This window comes from Ambystoma mexicanum, chromosome 13 (genome assembly GCF_040938575.1).
Source record: "Ambystoma mexicanum isolate Mex_15411 chromosome 13, UKY_AmexF1_1, whole genome shotgun sequence".
Classification (NCBI taxonomy): Eukaryota; Metazoa; Chordata; class Amphibia; order Caudata; family Ambystomatidae; genus Ambystoma; species Ambystoma mexicanum.
The window spans coordinates 91,519,767-91,540,816 of NC_090938.1; the positions used below are offsets into that span (position 1 = coordinate 91,519,767).

The 21,050-nt window shown below is 47.4% G+C and overlaps 1 protein-coding gene across 2 annotated transcripts in view; it reads left to right on the forward strand.

The window, feature by feature from the left end:
- Positions 1-21,050, forward strand: part of TAFA3 (TAFA chemokine like family member 3) — a 462,946-nt gene that overhangs the window by 167,831 nt on the left and 274,065 nt on the right. Inside the window, exon 2 of one of the 2 annotated variants that reach the window (XM_069633355.1) lies at positions 2,616-2,701. The exons of the other annotated variant lie outside the window; for it this stretch is intronic. The gene's annotated coding sequence lies outside the window, so the exon portion shown is untranslated. The remainder of the gene's footprint in view (positions 1-2,615; positions 2,702-21,050) is intronic. 2 annotated transcript variants of the gene reach the window in all.

The following is a 21,050-nucleotide window of genomic DNA, read 5'->3' on the forward strand; positions in this document are numbered from 1 at the left end:
CCGATTGCAAGATGGTGGACAAGTTATATGAGACCTTGTGCCATGGTGCCATGGCAAAAGATAAATAATAGTAAGGAGCATAAACACATGGGGGTGGGGGGTGGCGGAACAACTGGGCATGCACCAATCACGACCAACTGAATGACTCTGGAAGCAGACCCACCAAACAGAGTATGCATTGAAACAATGAGTGCCAAAGGCCAGCTATAAACAGCAGGAAGCCTCTAGACTGTTGGGAGTAAGTACAGCACCCATTGTGTTGGTGTGAGAGTAGCAAGAAAAGCAGACAAGGGAGAAAAAGAGGAAGAAGAAGAAGAGAAGAGAAGAGAAGAGAAGAGAAGAGAAGAGAAGAGAAGAGAAGAGAAGAGAAGAGAAGAGAAGAGAAGAGAAGAAAGCAAAGGTGACCAAGCCAAGTGGGTCAAACTTTCAAGAAGCTAAGCACCGGAGGTGGCCAGGCCTGCTAGTCCAAACTGTAGAAGAGTTGAGATGCAGGTGTTGACTCAGCCAAATAGACCACAGTGTAAGTGAGCTCAGGTTTGCAGAAGAGATAAGAGACAAGCGCTTTCTGGAGGCCTTGACCCAAAATCTGTCAGGACCAAGCAATACTTGAAGAACAACAAGGGGCAAATTGCCTGAAAGGTACATCCCAGAGCCCAGTGATTGCTAAAATGCCCAATGGACCCCGTAGCAAGATCAAGTCAAGGAGCAATGCCCTTGGCTTGGGGACATAACTACGACAGCATGACAAATACGTAGGGAGGGAAGAAGACAATCTTGGTGAAACAAAGACCTAGGCCAAGAGGGAACGAGACAGGTCTTATCTCAATAAAGCAGACCAGAGAACCCTATGGAAAAGGGGAGATGTTAGGAGATAGGAGTGCATCACAGAGCCTTAAGGACCCTGAGGATACCCAGATCACGTAAATATGTGGGGCTATTGAAATCTCTCAGGGACTGTGAGTGAGGATTGCACGGTCAAGAACTAGGGATTGGAACGTAGGTCCTTTAATTTCAGAACTCCTACCACAAATGTTGAGCTTATCCTCAGGCTGACACTGTGTCTTGAATATCCCCAATTTCTGTGTTTTGCACTTGAAACTCGCAACAGGTCTTTCGAGGTCATTCAAGTGCTAGTGACCTGGGCTGAAGACCGCATAGTGCCTGGAAAATAGGTCCCTATGGAAGGCTGGAGGTAGATGGTCATTCATGAAAGGGGCGCTCCATAGGAGCATCAAGATGCTGCCAGGGTCTCCTTGATCCCGTTGTACAGGAAGGATGCCCTGGTAAAGTATTAGAACTGCAAATTAGGTTATTTCTGCAGAAAGATGAGATTGATTCAACAAATATGTTTCCTCAATGTGTGTTTCTTGTCCTTTGTGACATAAAATACTCACTATATTCCCCCTACTCTGGCTACCCCACCTCACTCGTCTTTCATCCACACTTGCTTCAACACAAGATTTATTGAAAAAAAAACGTATTTATCCTTATTTCCCTCTGTGATGACCAAATGACCCCAGAAAATGTCCTATACCAGGTCAACTTGCCCGACACTGACAATAGCCCCACTTGCTCTCCCATAAAAATGACTCAGTCCATCAAAAAACCTTTTACCCCACCAAATATTGACTTTTGTATCAACCCCCCCCCACCCTCAGTGCACAGTGAGTATCACTCACCTTTATGTCCAAGACCTGCATACAGCAGTATACCTCCATGAAGCAGCACTGGCCGCAGTGAGTGATTGACACATTGAATTATAGGGGGGCACTTCAGGACCACAAGACCCAGAATGCAAAGGTAAACCCAGGACTGGACTAGCATCTCCCGAATGGAATAGAGAACGTTGGATGGAATTGACCCCATGGATAATATACCATTTGGAGGCAGGCACTTTGGACATGAGTCTTCATTGAAGCCTGAAGCTTGGGTATCTCCACGCTTCGGAGACAGAATGAGAGTCATTGCAAGGTATGCATGTCTGCAAGGTGCAGACCTATGTTGAATGTTTGCTGGATTGCTGCTGCATGGTAGACCGTTTACATAGTTTTGATGGTCTGTGCCGCCCCCCCTAAGGACAGGTATTCTCGTCCTTTTTGCATAGATTCATTAAAGCTCAGCAGTAAAGCGCCATGAAACTGACTCTTCCTCCAATTAAAATTTTGCTGGGAGCTTGTCTGCACAGCAAGCTACTTATGCCCGCTGTGCCGGCTGGCAGGCTTGGCTATGAAAGGCACCGCGCTGGCAATCTGTGTATTCTGTGGAACACGTGCACCATTCATCAGGCCCTGGATATTGATGTATACCTCAGTTATTGGGTCAGCAGAATGAATCAGAGGCAGAATGCCGGCAACCAATGACATTAGGTTTCACTCTCCACACATACGATGGGGGGGGGGGTATGAATAAGGGCTCTGTTTCATAGCAACAGTAGATAGGAGAAGCCAAGCATGTTATGCAAATTCCTCATGCAGAAATTAGGTGGCATGAATAAACTGTATTAAAAATGAAATCAGTAATTTATATCTGCTGAATATTTATATAAAGTTAGGTATTTATTGTAGCAGGCACTTAATATTTCATCATCTTTGACAACAGTGCTTAATTTCATCCAGAAACTGCAGTAACTAATGACTGGGAAACTGAAAAACTCCATGATCTGCCCAGAATGGAATGTTGTCGGAGAAATGCTCATATTCAGGTAACCGGTACCCAGTGCCCTTTTTGGAACTAGTTAAGTCCAGAATAATCAAGGAAATTAATATTTATTTATTCAAGTGTTTTGTATAGTGCCAGGATGTGGAGAGAATGGCTTCATAGCACTGGAGTGCGAAGGGGAAAGAAAGGGGTATTTCCGTTTCTCAGTTTGCACCCTTATCTCCTTTGCTCAGACTTCACTTCCATTCCAAGGGTTGTGCCCCCGCCCACGGATGTCATTTCACCAAAATGCCAGGGGTAGCAGAAGTGACATCACACAACCTTTGACCTCTGATGAGGTCGCGCCTTGAAACACTTGTGTAGAGGTGCGTTATAAATGCCATATCATATCATATCATGACATCAGAGGAAGTAATGTCATTTGACCCCCAGCCCACAGTGACATCACAGGAAGCTGTGGAACATGACCTTTCACCTCTTGACAAAACAGGAAGTGGCATCACATAGCATTGTTCCTAAGTACACTACGAAAAATATGGTTACGATTTATATACATTTCATACAAGAATAGATCACCATATGTATCATTAATATCCGTGTGAAGAGGCCCATATTACCAAATTACTGTGAATTCAAGCAGACGCCTATGGCGAAATGATAATGATGTGTTATTATATGGCTAGTGTGCAGTAAGCGCTTTACAATTCACTATAATTGAATGCAATAAATAAAGATTGGGTGGGCATTTCTGGAGTGCAATGAATTGGGTCAATTCAAGTCAAGATCACACAAACGTTTCCTAATTGACTGTGAGCATGTTCACTTGACCATATGAAAAGCTTTTGAACACTCAAGGGGTGCTCCAGGCTCTAGGCCCCGCCATAAACTCAGTGGCTTGCATTGGTGCTGGAAATTATATAACAAAATGAAAACATCTTGAAATGTTCTACGTGCAGAGAATCCCATTAGCCTGGTCCTTTCCATTATAGCATGTCTGTCTCTCCTAGAAGATGCTCTAGAACAGCCAGCCCATCACCCGGGCAGACTTAGGAGAAGCCGGCTGCGAGTTGCCAGAGACAGTGATATTGAAGATAAACTCCTTTTGAGTTTAAGGTATGTATACAAGCACCACTTCTGTGCGCATCCATGCACTCTAGAATGCAGCTACTGCTATGACAAATTAAGTCTTGCTGGTCACTTAACCTTTGCACTAATAACCAGACTATAACCAGACTTGCCTCAAAACTGCTGCCCTTAGAAAACAGTGTCAACCTCCGAATAATTCGGTCTAGCTGGGTACACATCCAGTCTCTTGCACTAACGCTCTGTCATGACCACCCTCAGCTCCCTCCCACGCACCCGACCTCTTGGCCTGCTTACTGGTGCCTAGCCAGCACTCTTTAGTCCTAATTTCGGCCAAATGCAGACATCCATCTTAGGTCTCCTCTTAGAACTTTTCCCATCCCTGGACTTCACCCCCCGCTCCTATCATAAAGCACGTTGAGGCCATACAAATGGGGAAAAGGCGCTATATAAGTGAGGACTACAATACAATATTTGGTTGTCATTTGACTGACTATTTAATTGTTGCCCGCATCCTCTCCCTACTCACCTATGTGCACATTCTAATCTCTGCCCCAATTGAAATATTCATCTTGCTGTGTCTCTAACTCAATGCCTTCTGCTGTTTCTCAAAGCCCTACTTAAAAAAAGGAAATATACATTCCTAGCTGTCTTTTACATCTGTGAACCCTCCATTTGTACTGCATTGGGTTCTTTCTGGTAAATTTGAATTTAGGTGTGTTTACATCTGTGCATCCTTCCTGCCACCCTCGGCTGCTAGGCCGCCTGGTGAGTTTGCCAGTGCATTGTGCACCCATTCAAACGGTCCCTCTTTTCCTCCACCTCTATGGCACTCTCCATCTCACCCTTCTATTCTTTACTCTATCACCTACCCCTCCTCTCTCACAAAGTCTGGAAGAAATAAGCTTAAAAAAGATCTCTTGCCCTCTTATCGTGCCCTATGTATTGCTGAAACCTATGTTAGTGCTACTTCAAGACAGACTATTACTGATAGCCTCTTCTCTGTTCCTTCTCCAGAGTTATGGCTACCTCCCGTCTGATCTCCAACCTCCCATTTTGCCTCGTCACCGTATTAATGGCGCCACTAGATGGGAAGTACTCTTGGCACACTTCTCATCCTCTGAGTGCATCATTAATGTCTATCACAATGCACTGTCATGGCCTGGGTCCTCAACCCAATCTTTTTCTCTTAAACCGGTGACTGCCGGCCCTCATCAATGTTCTACCTTCTGCTACTGCTCCTTCCCCTCTCTCTGCACCTCCTTCTCCACCTCAGACTGGTGCACCACCTCCCTGTACCCCTCCTGGGAAAACCTTCTAAGGTAGTGACCGCCTACACTTAACCACCCTGAATGCTCGATCTGCTCTCAAACATTCTTCTGCCTCCTTCTTCAAGACTTTGATCACAAGGTCCTCGCTCTCACCGAGATGTGATTCAATGCCAGCTCAGTCACTGCTTTTGACTCCCTTCTCCCTGATGGCTTCAAGATCCTCTCCAAGCCTCGGGCCAACCGACCTGGTGGTGGAGTAGTCCTGATCTTCCATGAGTGGTTCCTTCCTCTCCCAAACCCACCCAGCCCTACTCCTCCGTTGAAAGTATTTTCTGCAAGCTTAGTGTCTCTCCAACTCTCTCTCACCCTTGCCACTATCTACAGGCGCCCTGGACCTGTGTCTGTCTTCTTCTCGGAATGGGCTTACTTAACTTCATCTCTTCTACCTCTACCTCTAAACTCCTCCTTGGAGACTTTAACATCCCCCTTGCCTCCACATTTTCTGCCTCTTCTCTCTTCCATGATCTCTGTACCTCTCTCTTCCTCACTATTCTCCCCTCTGGTTCTACTCACTCTGCCGGACAATCTCTTGATGCCTTCATCCCTGCTGATCACCCGTTCTCTCTCCTTCTCACTACCCCGCTCTCCTGGTCTGATCATTCTCTCCTCTCTTCTCATCTGGGACCTCTCTGCCATCTCACTGAGCCCCCACCAGCACTTCCAGCCTCCTTTGCACTCATTCCGCTGATGATATAAGCGTCAGCTGCTGGGTTTGCCTCCACCTTCATCCCTCCTCCTTCCTTTTTGCTTGATGCTCTCACTGACTCTGTCCTTGCCAACCTTCATCCTGCTATCACTAACACTCTTGACATTCTTGCCCCTGTCATGAGGAACCACGTGAAACCTGCCTCCAAGCATAACAGTTGATATGACTCGGATCTAGCCACTCTGTGCAGAGTTGGTGAACGGAAGTGGCAGACCTCAGACTCATCCTCTGACAAACTGGCCCGCCGCCTACTTCAAAGGCAATACCGTCTCTCTATCCGCTCCAAGAAGAGAGCTCACATCCAGGATCACATCTCTGGAGCATATAAAAAACACTGCTGAACTCTTCAAAATCTTCAAGGAACTAACCAATCCATCTGCAGTCTTCACCTCACCTCTTCCATCTTAGGCCTTCTGTAGAGCACTGGCCACCCATTTCACCTCTACAACTCAGGACATTCTGGCCTCTCTCTCTTCTTCCCCCTCCTCCATTCCTCCCCCTGTTCCACTGCCTCTGTTGGCTTCTCTTCCACCCTCTCCCACTGTCTATGCCTTCTCACCTACCACAAAGGATAAGATTTCGAGATTAGTCCTCTCTATGAAGGTCTCATCTCAACAGGTATCTCCCTGTTCTTCCAGAACCATTAAGGACAATATTGCCTCCCTCGCTATGGCTCTTGCTGACTTTTACAACCACTCACTATCCTCTGGCTCTTTCCCCTCTTTTCTCAAGCAGTCTCTTGTGCACCCCCTCCTGAAAAAGCCTTCAGCCAACCCCTCGTGTACGGCCTACTACCACCCTATCTCTACTACACCCTTCCTTGGGAAAGCCCTGGAGAAGTTGGTCATCCCCCAACTGACCCAACACACTGAGCTCGTTGGTTGTTTACATGACCATCAATCTGGATACCAAGCATCCAGAGGCACAGACACTGCTTTCCTGAACACCCTTTAAGAACTGCTCACAAATCTTGACTCTAACTCTCCTGCTGTTGTCATTCTCCTTCACCCCTCTTCCACCTTTGATGCGGTCAACCATTCTACCCTAATATAGTGGCTCCAAGATACTCTTGGTATCTCAGACCGGGCACTGGATTGGTTGTCCACCTTCTTCACTGACCGCCAATCACAGGTGCTCCTTGGCTCCTTCTCCTCCTCCACCACTCGCTCTACATGTGGTGTTCCCCAGGGCTCGATTCTCTCATCTTGACTTTTCAATGTCTACCTAACACCTCATGCTCACCTGATTTCCGCCTTCTCTCCCCATGCAGATGACACACAACTTTTCTTCAAGCTCCCCTCTTCTTCCTCCTGTTCCTCCTCTATCATCCATGACTCTGTGTCTGCTATTCAGTCTTGGTGCACCTCCAATGATCTCTGTCTTAATGCCAGTAAGACTCAGATCCTTTCTAGCGGGACTCCTCTTCCCTGTTTCCCTCCTGGCCTCTGGTCATCCTCTATGGGCACACCTCCCTCTCTTTCCACTGAGGCCAGAAACCTTGGGGTCATCTTTGACTCCTCCCTCTCATTTACTCCTCACATCTTGGACCATGCCAATAAGGCCCACTTTCAACTCCACCTCCTTAGGGGCATTCTCCTTCACCTCCCCCCAGATGCTCAATGTCTCTAGAGCAATGGTCCTCTCCATGCTAGACTATTGCAATAGCCTCTTCCTCAATCTGCCTCTTCCTTCGCTCCATCCTCTTCAACTAATCCAGAACAGGGCTACAAGACTTATCCTTGGCCTCAAGCCCTGGGACCGTACCTCTCTCTCCACTGGCTCCCCGTTGCTGCAAGGATCAAATTCAAGATCCTCTAGATCTTCCACAGGGCTGTCTGGGGCCTGGGACCACGCTACCTGCAACTCTCTCACTAAATACTCCCTTCCAGATCTCTCCGATCTGCTGGCTCCAACTCTCTGCTGAACAAATGCTTCTCCAAGCAGAGATCTGTGGGGAGATATCTCTCCTCCGCTGGTTACCTTGTATGGAACAGCCTCCCTCTCTCTGCATCTTGAACCAGACCACCTTAAGTTCCGAAAACAACTCAACACCTTTCCTTTCTCCTTCTCCTTCCTTCTCGCCCTCCCATGCTAACCATCCACTCTGTCGGTGAGAATGGCAGCCTGGTCCCTCAAGTGTCCAATAGGGTCCTGGCCTCTCTGCCCAAAAGCAACTCCCCTGCACTGCCCTCTGGGCCCACACCCAGATGTCGGGTGGTTTGTCTCCACTCTGCACTTACCTGTTGGGCAGTAGACCTTCCTCTTCGCCTGGACGTCTCGGGCCATGCACTAACCTGTTGCTCTCCCCAACCGGCACCTCTGACACTTCCTTCCCTAATGGACCCTAATAGCACTTACCCCTACACCTCCTCCCCCCATTTTTTTTCCTCTTTACTTCCCTTGCATGCTCCGAATGTCACAAGGCCTAGTAGGACCGACATTGGTTTCTATTTATTAATTGTCAATTTCATTGTTTATTTGCTCCCTTGTTCCCGTCACTTCTGCCTTGTGGCACTTTGAAACACTGTCGTGTTGTATAAGCGCCTTATAAATATCCACAATACAATATATATATCCACAATACAATACAATGCATGTCTCTATGCGCTTCACTTTTTTTAAGTCCCTGAAATGATTGCATTGCTTCATGGTCTCATATACACTTCCTACTGGCCCACACCTGCATTTATCAGACTCAAGGTCCAGACGGTTCCATGTGTTAATATCCCCGCAAAAATATCACGACACAAAAATATCCCCATATTTTTGTGGCAATATTTACCCATGGACCCTGCAGGGGACACCCCCGCAACCCTGCTCCCACAAATTATCCCCCACAAAAACATTGCCTATGGCGAGAGAAACGGCCATATGTACGGCGATATATTTTGGGGGGGATATTTTGTAGGGCTACCAGTCCAGACATTATTCCACAGCTGTGTTAGGCCACCACTTGGGAAGAGTCATAGGGCTTGATTCCCAGAAGCATTTTCATAATGCCACAATCCCATTGGAAAATGTTCTGTGAAAAAGGGCCCTAGAGTTCAGCAAGCTGTTTGGATACTGAGACAGCTGTAAATATATACACATGAGATGTTTCATTCTAGAACAGCGAACATGCAGAGGTAATTTCCCCACTGCCTACTACAAACCTTTTTTTTATTATGAACTATACTAATCATTTAAATCGACTATTTTCATGTAGACAAGAGCAGACCACTGCCCTAAAAATGTATAACCATCCTATAGTGGGGTATCTTTACTTCCCCGTGTCAATTAACATTTTAGTGTATTCAAGATATTTTGAAAACTACTTTCAGTACCCCATAAAATACAGTACACCCCAACAGACAAGGGCCATTACTAGCACCCCAGAAGCAGCAAAGCCGTTTAGCAAACCTCTGATAGTTACATTTGAAAGGGCCAATTCACAAAAAGTTACTAGATATAGCTCTGACTTACTCCTGCAAAGAGATTGTCTGATTCACAAAAGTTACCAGGGGTAACTGTGACTTACTTGCCTTACTCCTAGAGAGAGGGAAGAATCGGCCAGGAGTTTAGACAGATGTTCTCCTGGTAATATCCCTGTGAATTGGCACAAAGGCCTTGGGGCAAATTCATCATGTGCCGAAACTGACGCAATCGAGGAACGAAATGTCCTGTTTTGCCTCTTCACGGGAAATTCATTTCTTCATAATGTTGCTACTTTGATATGATAAGTCATTTATAACGCGCCTGTACAAAAGTGTTTCTGGGCGCGACGAGATGCTACAACTGCTTATGCAGCAATTGTCTGACACCGTTTCTTACAGTTTTTATGAGGTATTGCACAGCTAAAAGCCAACCTCTTTCGCAGCATCTCGGTGACCTGCCAGCTCAAACGAAACCCCCATCCTTGCATTTCTCAGCCCTGCAAACTCTGCTTAATATACAGCAGCAGAGCACGTCAAGGCGTGCTTCCCAGGCCCAAAAGGGGTCATGCGTGCATTGCAGAGCTGAGCCTTATTGGATTACGGTGGAAGCCGGCCATGCGTTTGACGTTAGGGTAAAGCTTGCCCGCCTTAGGGAGATGACTGCGCGCTCTGTCTCCGTCAGCGCGGCGGCTCCGAGCTCAAAGGTAAATGTTAGGAACAATGCGGCTGCAAGGCGGGAAGCGGGGCTGAAGGATCAGCGGGTCATCCATTTTGAACCTCCCCTGGTTGCTTGTAGATCCCTTCCTGCCAAATTGCTGGCCCTGCCCTCCCCCGTTATTAGCTCCCCACTCCCTTACATCTCTGCTTCCCTCTCTGTGTTCTTCCCCTATGACTTATACAGTTCTCTGTTGCTTCCCAAAGCTTGGTTCGCGCTCAATAAAAACAATAATAACAATAATAATAATAATAACAATAATAACAATAATAATAATAATAATAATAATAGTAGAAATAATAAATCCTTTAAGGACTCTTGCCCCAGGCTTCCTGAAACACTGAGTACACTGGACATGGCTGCGTGCACTTCCATCATACAATACGTGGACCTCTGGTATGAGAAATCCAAAGGGGTGCATGAAGGGCGACCCCCCCACTTTCCGGAATTCAGGCAGAAGAAAGATGTTCACCACAGCCTCTGATACTTGTGTATAGAAATTTAAATAGGCCTGGTATCATTTTAGTAAATAAATATTGACTCAATGTTATACATGGCATGAATCATATCCTGTGGGCTCTGGTTTAATGCCAGGCTATTATGCAAGTCTATGCAAAAAGGACGAGGTTAATGCCCACCCCACCTATGCCATAGACATATTAAACTGCATACATTAATTGTAAAAGTAGCTGTTTCCTGTAGAAGGACATGTCTTGGTCCCAACATACTATTCCTGTTTTTTTTTTTTTGTTATTTTTTTAACGGGGTTGCTGAAGAAATATTTATTCTTATAGCAGATGCACCGACAGTAAGTAGTGGGAGAAATATTTCGGACCCTTGTGTTTGCTGATGATGTATTCCTGATCCCCTGCACCCCCGAGCGGACTTGTCAAACAGATGGAGACCGTTGGTCATATTTAGTTTTGGCTATTAGCGGGTGCTTGAAAACCACATATAAGCTGAAACTATTGCATTACAGTACAGATTGGGAGACATGGCATATGAGGAGGGACCAGGCTTGTAGGTGTTTTGTTATTTGCCCACCCACTGACTGCCCATGGCCATGCTATCCCTATGGCAATTCTCATACAGTTCCTTCCCCTGCCTTCCCAAAACACCTCCTTATGGGAGCTCCTTGTTCGCTTTAATCAAGCTGGATGTCAACCTTTGCACTCGAGGTGCCTGCCAGTGTTTTCTCAAAGCAGCCTTCTGAGAGCTAATTGTTTAAGTGGAGCTGTAAGCACACCACTGATGTAATCAAAATGTCTTAACCAGTTCTGCTTTGAGCCACTCAATTTATAAGCACTATGCGTGCCCTTCACTGAAGTTCTGTTAAAAACAGCCATTGGCAAAGCCAACAGCTTTGACTTGTCTATAAGTATAAGGCATTTGACAGGCACTGCTACTAGATTCCCAGGTACTTGCACCATTTTACACTTGCTACTATCCTTGCTACCATCAATGGCCAGTTAATACCACTACTGCAGTGCCAGACAAGTACTTTTCCCATGTCTACACAAAAGCCCAAACTGTTGGCATTACCAATGCTTGTTGTTTTTGTAATGGCCGGGGAATAAATTGCACAAAAACAAAATGTATGGGATGCAGCCAAGGGCTCAGTGCCAGCTCCCGGCCGAACTTGAAGATTAACTGGGTAGCTGTAGAGGTAGTCAATTGTTTTGACTATCTAGGTACATGGCTGTGTTATGATGGGAAATGGGGAAGACACATTAGAAACATCGGATGTGATTCTAGCCAGAATAATGCTGTTTTTTCCAACAATGCTGAACTCTGGTGGCAGTGTAAAGTTTTCCACTACTGCAAATATCTTTTTGTTACCAAAATATTGGCACCCGCCCAGAGTGCCTCAATTCTCTGATGATATGATATATATGGCATTTATGACACACCTATACACAAGTGTTTCAAAGCGCAACAAGGAAAGGGAGGGGAAACAGAGGGAGACAAAGACAACGATCCTGCTAGGCCAGGTGACATTGAATTCGCGCAAGTGCAGGGGAGGGGTGAAGGGGGAAAAGTGCAGAGGGAAAGAGCAGGGGATAGTGTAGAACATAGAATAATAGTAAGATAATAAATAAAGACAATACATAAATACATTAAAGAACAGCTAGCAGGTGGCAAGTGCAAGGGTAGGTGCAGCCATCAGGTGTCAAGTGCTAGTCGGGGCTGTAGGGGTACAGAACATTCCCTGAGTGCAAAGGTTGCCAGGGGGGCAGTGAAGGTGAGCAACTGGCGGGGAGGGTATCTAGGCCTGAGATTAGGGATTAGCCAGGTAACCAGTGCAGTTTCAGATTCAGTCAGGAGATCAGCAGGGGAGAGGAGGTGAGAAAGTGGAAGCAAAGAGTAAGGTCTTGAGGTGCTTCCCGAGCCAGAGGTGGTTCTCCTCAAGTTTCAGAGGGGCCGGAATGCTGTGACAGAGGGAGGCTCCAGCAGAAGAAAGAGATCTACCACCAACTTGCTGCTTGGAGAAGCGACTGACCCTGAGGGAGTTGGAGGTGGATGAGCGAAGAGCTTGAGAGGGAAGAAAGTTAGGAAGAGCAAGTTGAAGGTATTGAGGTCCCAGACCCCAGAAGGCCTTGTGGACAATGCAGAGGGTTTTGAACTTAATACTCGCCGCCACTGGGAGCCAGTGCAGTGATTTCTGTCCTGGAGTGATACGATGCCAAGGACAAGTCTTGTAGTCCTGTTCTGGATGAGTCGTAGAGGGCGGAGAGTAGAGCCAGGCAAATTGAGAAAGAGGCTGTTGCAGTAGTCCAGCCTAGAGAGAACCAGAGCTCTGGAGACAGCGAGCTTCTGGGCGAAGGAGAGGAAAAGAAGAATACCCGTGAGGAGGTGCAGCTGGTAATGTGACTTCTTAGAGACATCACAGATGTGAGGAGAGAAGGAAAGTGTGGAGTTGAAGATGAACCCAAGGTTTTTAGCCTCACAGGTAGGTGGGAGTGGAAAGAGGGCCAAGGGAGGCCGGCCAGAGAGTGACAGGAAAGGACCATATGGAATTGGGGATATGCACTGTTGCTAATTTCAGAGCACTAAACAGGACTCAGGTCGAGGGTACACGTGAATGGACGGAGTACACCCACTTTTTCCAGAGGGTGGACGCCCTCCTGCTGGGTAGTTTAGAGGCTATGTGTAAAATGAGCAAAAATCTCCACATTTTTTAAACTTATGAATCTACTCCATTTTCAGGACTCGAGCTGCGGTCACCAGGCTCGCAGTCTGGACACTTCACCACTGCACCAGATAAGCTGGTGAAAATTAGACCACAATTAAAGGTGAACATTTACATTTCGGGGCTGCATATTCCAGGGAAAACAGTGGTATTGGCTCTTAGAGTTTAAACCATGCACACTTTTTAACGTTCTCAAAACACTATTGGAAGAAAATATCCTCTCTTGGTTTTGTGTGTGTGTTGATTTTATGAAAGGCAAATGCCATTCGTCCTGTGCAGTTTCAGCCGGATTAAATGTTCTCTGGATAATGGTTTGCATTTGGCAGCTTTCTTGAAAAAATTAAGAAAACCCCCCACTTTTTTAATATTTAGCGGACAAAAAATGCTTAAAAAAACGAACACTCCAAAAACATCATGCTTTTGCCCCAGGTAGTAGCTAGCAACAAGCACGTAACATTGTGGTGCTAGGCATCCAATCAGGATCATCGCGAGGATGCCGGGCTCCATTATGCATGTTTCACACGTGACTGAGTCGGCCCCGCCTACCTACTGCACTTTGTGTGGTAAGAACCTGTCAGTGCAGTGTGACTAGTCACTGTTGTGGGGCCCAGTCCGGGTCACCGGGCGGGCTCCTGTGCATGTTGGGAGCGCCCGACACGGACCATCCATGCTGCGCTCACGCAGCAGACAAAGGAGTGGGGATCACCCCACTCGCTCCAGAGCACCGGAGCAACCCACGTGGCTGGGGGCACCCAGCACATGACAGCCCCGGATCTGGGGTCACCCAGGCCGGGGTCACCCCGCTAGCCAAGTTCACATGGCCACCAAATACTCCAGGGATGGTGTTGCCCAGAACGGGCACCGTCCTCGTGCTGGGCCCCGTCCTTGGGCCCACAGCACGCGGCATTGCACCAGCATGGTGCTTTGCAGAGACAACACCAGAGTCGGGATCACGTAGACTGATGAGCCGGAAGCAGCTTGTTCTCTTTATTAACTTGGTCATATGGTTCCCCCATGTGACCAGGACAACAACACTGGGAGATACCATGTCTCCCAACAGGAGTGACATGCAACACTCCTCCTTTTTCACAACAAGAAAATAAATGGAACACCACAACATAATACACACACTAACACTCCAGACCATAAATCCCACACACGCACCCTTTATTAACCTGGGTGAATGGGTTTAACATCACTGAACGGCACCGATGAGAGCTCCTGGCACCACATAAAGCATTCCATATATACGGAAGTACACTATATGATGTTGCCCACTGACTGGGCCATTTTCAGCAAGTCCGTGTCTACAGGCTCCCAATCTTCATAGGGATGTCGATGATGTCCATCTTGCGTACCCGTGGATCGGCAGGAAACCAGTTAGTGCCCTCACCAGTGTTCCTCTCTGACAGTCGCCCCACAGTCAGAAACCGGCAAAACCAGCCTGGGGAAGGCCAAGGGCCACATCGGCCTGGTCCAGTGCTCGTAATACTCGGCTAACAGATGGGCACACAGTTTGGGGTGGGTACAAACGCTTCTGGACATCCCGGGCCCATGCTGGTTGTGTTCATCAGTGGGGTAGGCTCCCTGCAACAGTGCACTGGCGGCCAAACAACAGACTGCTCCTTTCACTTCCCCCCTTTTCGGGGCTGCTGGCAAGATGACACTGGTGCAGCGCCATTCACCCGGCCTTCTTCCCTGTTGCTGTGGATCTATAGGGCATTCTGTCTTCCCTCTTCAGGGTAACCCGGCTTGTCTGCACATATGTTCATTGACTGTTGTCAGCCGATGGGACTCTGGTGACCAGTTGTCAGGGACACTTATCCTTTTCCGCTTCCCCCAGTCAGGAGTTTCTGTCGCATGGGAGGGCGCACAAGCACTCAAAATAGCTGCAACCCCCATCTTCCTCTTGGGAGTCACCCCCTTTTGCTCTGGGGTGGCGACTCGATGTACAGCCCACTAGCATTCGCCTGCTACTGCATGGTGGGCAAAGCGCATTGTTGCTCGTGCCTGGAGTCTGCAGGCCACCACGTCTTTCCTCCTGTGCGATCTCCTGCAAACCTGACCACCCTGGGGCCTGGGATGTTTTGGGGCCATGTGCAGTATCAGCCCGAGACACCAGGAGGTCCACAGGCATTTTCCTTCTCTCTCTACTTTCACGGGCCACTGATGGGCCTCCACGCCCAGCTGTGATGCCCATGGTTAGTGGGCCTTCAGGGCTGATGTCATCTGGAGTTGAGGGCCTGGGCCCATGATGAATGCCGGCCTGCCTCTCCTCCACTGTGCCAGGGAATACTGTGTGCAATGGCACAGCACCGCAATGCATCCACTGTGAGGTATTGCCCTGAGCAGTTTATTTTCCTCTTTTCCTGGTTCCACACCAGCCAATGTTTTTTTTTCATTTTTTTTTTCACTCGGTCCGGGTTTGTCTCTGGCCCCGCCCCCTTCCTTTGTTTGATGCAGGCCCGTCGCAGGGCTCTGTTACTTAGGTTTTTTTTTTTTCCTCTCGCTCCGCTCCGGAGCACATGTCTTTACTCGCAGGCCTAGGTGGTGATGGGCCCACCTCCTATTGTGGGCCGCCTCAGCTGTTGGGCGGCCCCTTCACCATTTCTGTGCCGTGGCCGACGCCACTCTTGGATCGGGGCTGTTCGGCGGCCCCATTTGCTTCTGCCTCCTTTTCTGCTCCTCAGCGCAGGCTCACCTTCACGGTGTGGGCCTCTTATTTATTTATTTATTTTATTTATTACATTTGTTGTACGCCCAGACCCTGAGGTATCACGGCGTAGCTACATTCATGATGAGTACATAATTAGTCAAGTCATTAGAGCAACACATTAGAGAAGCAATACAATAAAAGTTATACATTACACATTACAGCACTGATTGTCTCCAATTTGGATACATTTATCTATCTACAGTGTGGGAATGAGATTAGATTGGGGAGCGTGGTGCTAGGGCTCAACTTAAGATTGGTTGAATAACCATGTTTTAAGTAGTTTTTTGAATAGTGGGAACGATTGCTCTCTCTTGATGTTGGTAGGTAGGGTATTCCAATGCCTACGTGCGAGTACTTTAAAACTGCTGCCTCCTGCTTTTTCTCTTTTGTAGCGGGGCATTTCGAGGTTTTTGCTGTTGTTAGATCTTAGCAGTCTGTTGTGGTGTTTCTTGGAGAGTGTGTTGAGAAGGTATTTAGGGGCTTTAATGGTGATACATTTATGTGAGATGCAAAGGGTTTTGAAGAGAATTCTAGCTTTGATGGGAAGCCAGTGGTTTTGACTCCTGATGTTAGATATGTGGTCGTTTCTTTTTTAAGCCTAGTGCAGCTTGAAGGGCTTTGTTCTGCATAAGATGGAGTTTGGATAGATTGTTGATGGACGTGCCTAGGAAGAGGATGTGACAATAGTCGAGCTTTGATAGTATAAGCGGTCTAGCAAGCATGATGCAATTTTCTGGTGTTAGGAATTTGCGACTGAGAGAAATGAGTTTGGCTGTGTAGAAGGTGGAGGAGGCTAGGGTGTTTTCTTGCTTAGTCATAGTGAGTGTCGCATCGAGGTAAACCCCTAGGGTCTTTACTTGTTTGAGCACTGGGATTGTGGTGCCGTCAATGGTGAATGAAGAGTATATAGGTTTAAGGGTGGCGAGTTTGGACGATGAGCCTAGTATGAGTAACTCTCTTTTGTCATCGTTAAGACAAAGGCTGTTGTTAGCCATCCAGTTTTGGATGATTGCATATATTTCATTGATGATCAGGGAATCCAGCTCATGATTACCTGTTAGTGGTATAAGGATCTGGGTGTCATCAGTGAAGTTGGTGTAGATGACACCCATAGCGTCCAATGCTGCAAATAGCTGTTTGGTGTAGGCGTTATATAATGTCGGGAGAGACAAGAGCCTTGAGGGACACCTAGCAGAACTGGTATCGGGTCTGCTGATTCTTTTCCAATGGCAACTCTTGAAGTCCTATCTGCGAGGAAAGATTTAATCCACTCTGTGGCATTATTGGATAGGTTGAAGTTGTTGTTTAGGGAGGCGCAGAGTTTGTCATGGTCAACCAGGTGAAAAGCTGCAGAGAGGTCAAGGAGCATGAGTAGGCAGTGATTGCCTGACTCTCTCGAAGCATCCATTTGGATCTTTAAGTCAAGTAGGGCTGTTTCAGTGCTATGGTTAGGGCGAAATCCTGACTGACGGTCGTCTAGTAGTTGGTGCTGTTCTAAGTGATTTTGAATTTGTGAGTAAGCAATTTTATCAATGATTTTCAGTAGAAATGGAACGGTAGTTATGGGTCTGTAGTTGGTGGGGATTGAGGGGTCCAGGGTTGGTTTGTTAAGGAGGGGAGTCACCCAGGCTTTTTTGATACTAGTGGGAACTGTATTTGAGCTAAAGGACACATTAACAAATTCTGTGATGATAGGTGATAGTGTGTGGGCGCAGAGCTTGACTAGATGGCAAGGGAATTGGTCTTCTTTGCAGTTGGAAGCTTTGAGTTTCGTGATAGTATCAAGTACGTCTTTGTTGGTGACTGGGGTAAATTGGAATGTACTGCAAATGGTCAATGCGGGAGTGCTAGCTGTTATGTTTGGTAGTGTTTTTCCTGCGAGGAGTGTTTTTTTGCTGTCAATTTTGTTCTGTAGAAGAGTAATTTTGGAAGCTAACACATTTTGTATTGCAGTGCACCAAGATTTGCTGGAGTTATGGGGTGCTGTCACTTGGCAAGGGTTTTCAAGCTCTCTGAGAATGGAGAAAAGTTCTTTGCTGTCCGAGTTGGCATTGGTTATGCATGTGTTAAGAGCATTAGCTTTGTGTGAGATTATGGCTGTTTTATATTTTTTGTTGGCTTTAGTGAATTCCTGTGCTGATTCATTGATGTTAATTTTCCTGTGTAGGTGCTCGAGTGATCTTTTGGTACGTCTGAGTGTGACTAGTTCCTCGTCAAACCAGAAGCAGGATCGTTTATCGGATTTCCGCATTTTAGTAGTGACGGGAGCAAGTAGATCAATGGTACTAGTGAGGCTCTGTTGATGGCAGTTTGCTAGGTAGTTAGGGTTGTTGGTGTTCGGGCGACATTGGCTAGGGCCAGTTGAAGGGTGGGTGAAAGATTGTCAACTGTAAGTTTTTTGATATTTCTAGCTTCAAAGGTGTCGGGTGCCTTGGGGCTGGTGTATTCAGTAGTTTTATATTCCAGGGTAAAGATGATGATAGAATGGTCTGACCAAGTTACTGGGAGGATAGACTCTATAGTAACTTGTGAGTTGAGGGATAGGTAATCTTGTTGTTAAGGCCAACGCCGGAGGGCAGTCCTCCTCCTCTGGGGGCCGGGCAGCTCACCTCTCTGCGGCAAATGCCGCATGTAAGCAGCTCCATGTCGCGCGGCCTGCGGGTGGGGGAGTGGCAGCTCCTCTTTATTGTGGCCGACGCCAGAGGGCAGTCCTCCTCCTCTTGGGGGAGGGGGGGCACCGGGCAGCTCATCTCTTTGCGGCGAATGCCACGTGCATGGCCGCTCCATTTTTTTCGTTGGGGGAAGCATACTTTTTCACTGTTGTGGCCGAGGCTGCCGGGCAGTGTCCTTCCTCACGGGGTGGGGGTCACAGATCCACCTACCCATTGGCGCGGCGGACGCCGCTCACTTTCCCCCGTGGTCACAGATGTTGGGGCCTTGCAGGGGGGCCGAGCTGCTTCACGGGAGCTCAGCTGCTCCATGCGGCGGATGCTGCCTCCATTTTCGTGCAGCCACCACCGCACTTCACACAACGGGGCACGGGGGCCCGTTGTCCTTGTCGCCATTGTTGTGGGACCCAGTACGGGTCACCGGGCAGGCCCCTGTGTGTGTCAGGAGCACCCGACACAGACCATCCGTGCTGTGCTCATGCAGCAGACAAAGGAGTGGGGATCACCCCACTCGCTCCGGAGCACCGGAGCAACCCACGTGGCTGGGGGCACCCAGTAAACGGCAGCCCCAGTCTGGTGACCCAGGCCGGGTCACCCCGCTAGCCAAGTTCACATAGCCACCAAATCCTCCAGGGATGGTGTTGTCCTTGGGCCCACAGCACACGGTGTTGCACCAGCATGGTGCTTTGCAGAGACAACACCGGTGTCGGGATCACATAGACTAACGAGCCTGAAGCGGCTCGTTCTCTTTATTAACTTGGTCACCTGGTTCCCCCATGTGACCAGGCCAACAACACTGGGAGATACCATGTCTCCCAACAGGGGTGACGTGCAACAGTCACCCGATGGACTTCATTCAAGTTTAGGAAATAGTTTATGTGGACGGTGCAATAACATTAACCTTTGCATTTTTACCATTTGTAGAATTTTGAAGGTCCTAACCTTCATTTCAGCTACTTTTTTCAAATAATTATCTTTCTATGTATTTATCGATCTGCCTACATACCTATCTGTGTGTGTGCGTATGCGCATTTGTATGGTCAAGATAAGTATATACATTTTTCTCAGGCACAATGTTTTGGTATGATATATATATTGACAACTGGTACACCTTGTCGGTATGCAGTGGCATTTTAGGAACCATCAATGCATAGTACATCATCTCTCGAAAAGAGACAAAGAAAACTGGTTCTCCATCTGTTTCTGCGCGGCACACGGTGTGCCCGGAAAAGCCACACCTTGTGTTCTGATATTTAAAATACAGCAATGTTGGGAGGCATGAAGAGAAGTCTAAGCGTGTGGAAACCATGGCAGGAGACCCCTTTAACCATCATACTTGTCTTTCAAAATTAACCTGTGAGCCTTGTGCTGCGCAGGCTGCGCTCCTTCTAATAGACGTGGGAGCAGGGATATTAGCGACTATTTAGAGGTAATTTGTTTTTTTCACTTCCGGCAACCATGCAGGAAAGGGCTCAGGTAATAATGTCCCCATACATAATGTCACCATGCATAATGTCCCAATGCATAATGTCCCCATACATAATGTCCTCATGCATAATGTCTCCATGCATAATGTCCCCATACATAATGTCCCCATACATAATGTCCCCATGCATAATGTCCCCATGCATAATGTCGCCATACATAATGTCCCCATACATAATGTCGCCATGCATAATGTCCCCATGCATAATGTCGCAGGGAAAAGCTATTGCCAACATTATATATGGTGACATTATGTATGGGGACGGTTGCAGGGATGTACCCTGCGCCCCTTGTAAAAAAAAAAAGAAATTTGGAGGTTGCGGGGCCTCCGCCACAAACGGCAACTTTTTTGTCAGGAGACATTTTTGCTGGGACATTATTACATGGACCTGCAGGAAATGGCGGCTACTTCTGTATATCTGCTTCATTGGCCATGCACTGGGTTCATGTGATGAACACAGCGACACCTTCTTTGCCGACGCATATTCTGATTGTTTTAGGTATTGATGCATGTGTGCACATCTCGATGCCGATTAAAATTCACGCTGTTGTTGTCGGGCTTTTCTGCCCATCTCTGTCGCCGACTGCCAAGGCCCGAAGCCCCCTACCCGTCTTTAGGCTCGTTTATACTTACGCCTGATTACCCTAGAATATAAATCATCATCTTCATTGTTTCCTCCAATGGAACCCTTTTCTGCTAACAAATTGATAGTTCCTTCTGGCATCAAAATGAGGATAATAACACTGTGGAACTGCAAAGGGACCGGTTCGAAATATAATCATTAATGCTAATAGTCAGGTTCTGCTTATTTAGCACTTGGAGTGGGATTCCAGACCGCTTCACATCTATGCAAATGTGTGCAGGCACCTGTAGAGGCGAGGATTTGCTTTTCAGTGTTGTACCTGCTCTGCATGGCAATTCTGACAAGAGCAGAGTAGATGCAATTAAGCTTATCGCGGTCAAATCAGCTGAGAAGGCAGTGCTTTATTTCATTGCCAGTCTATGTGTTGCCTATTGGCTGGTGAGAATGTTCTCTTGTTTCTTAGCACCTCTGTCATAGATGAGAGAAGGAACATCTGTGTG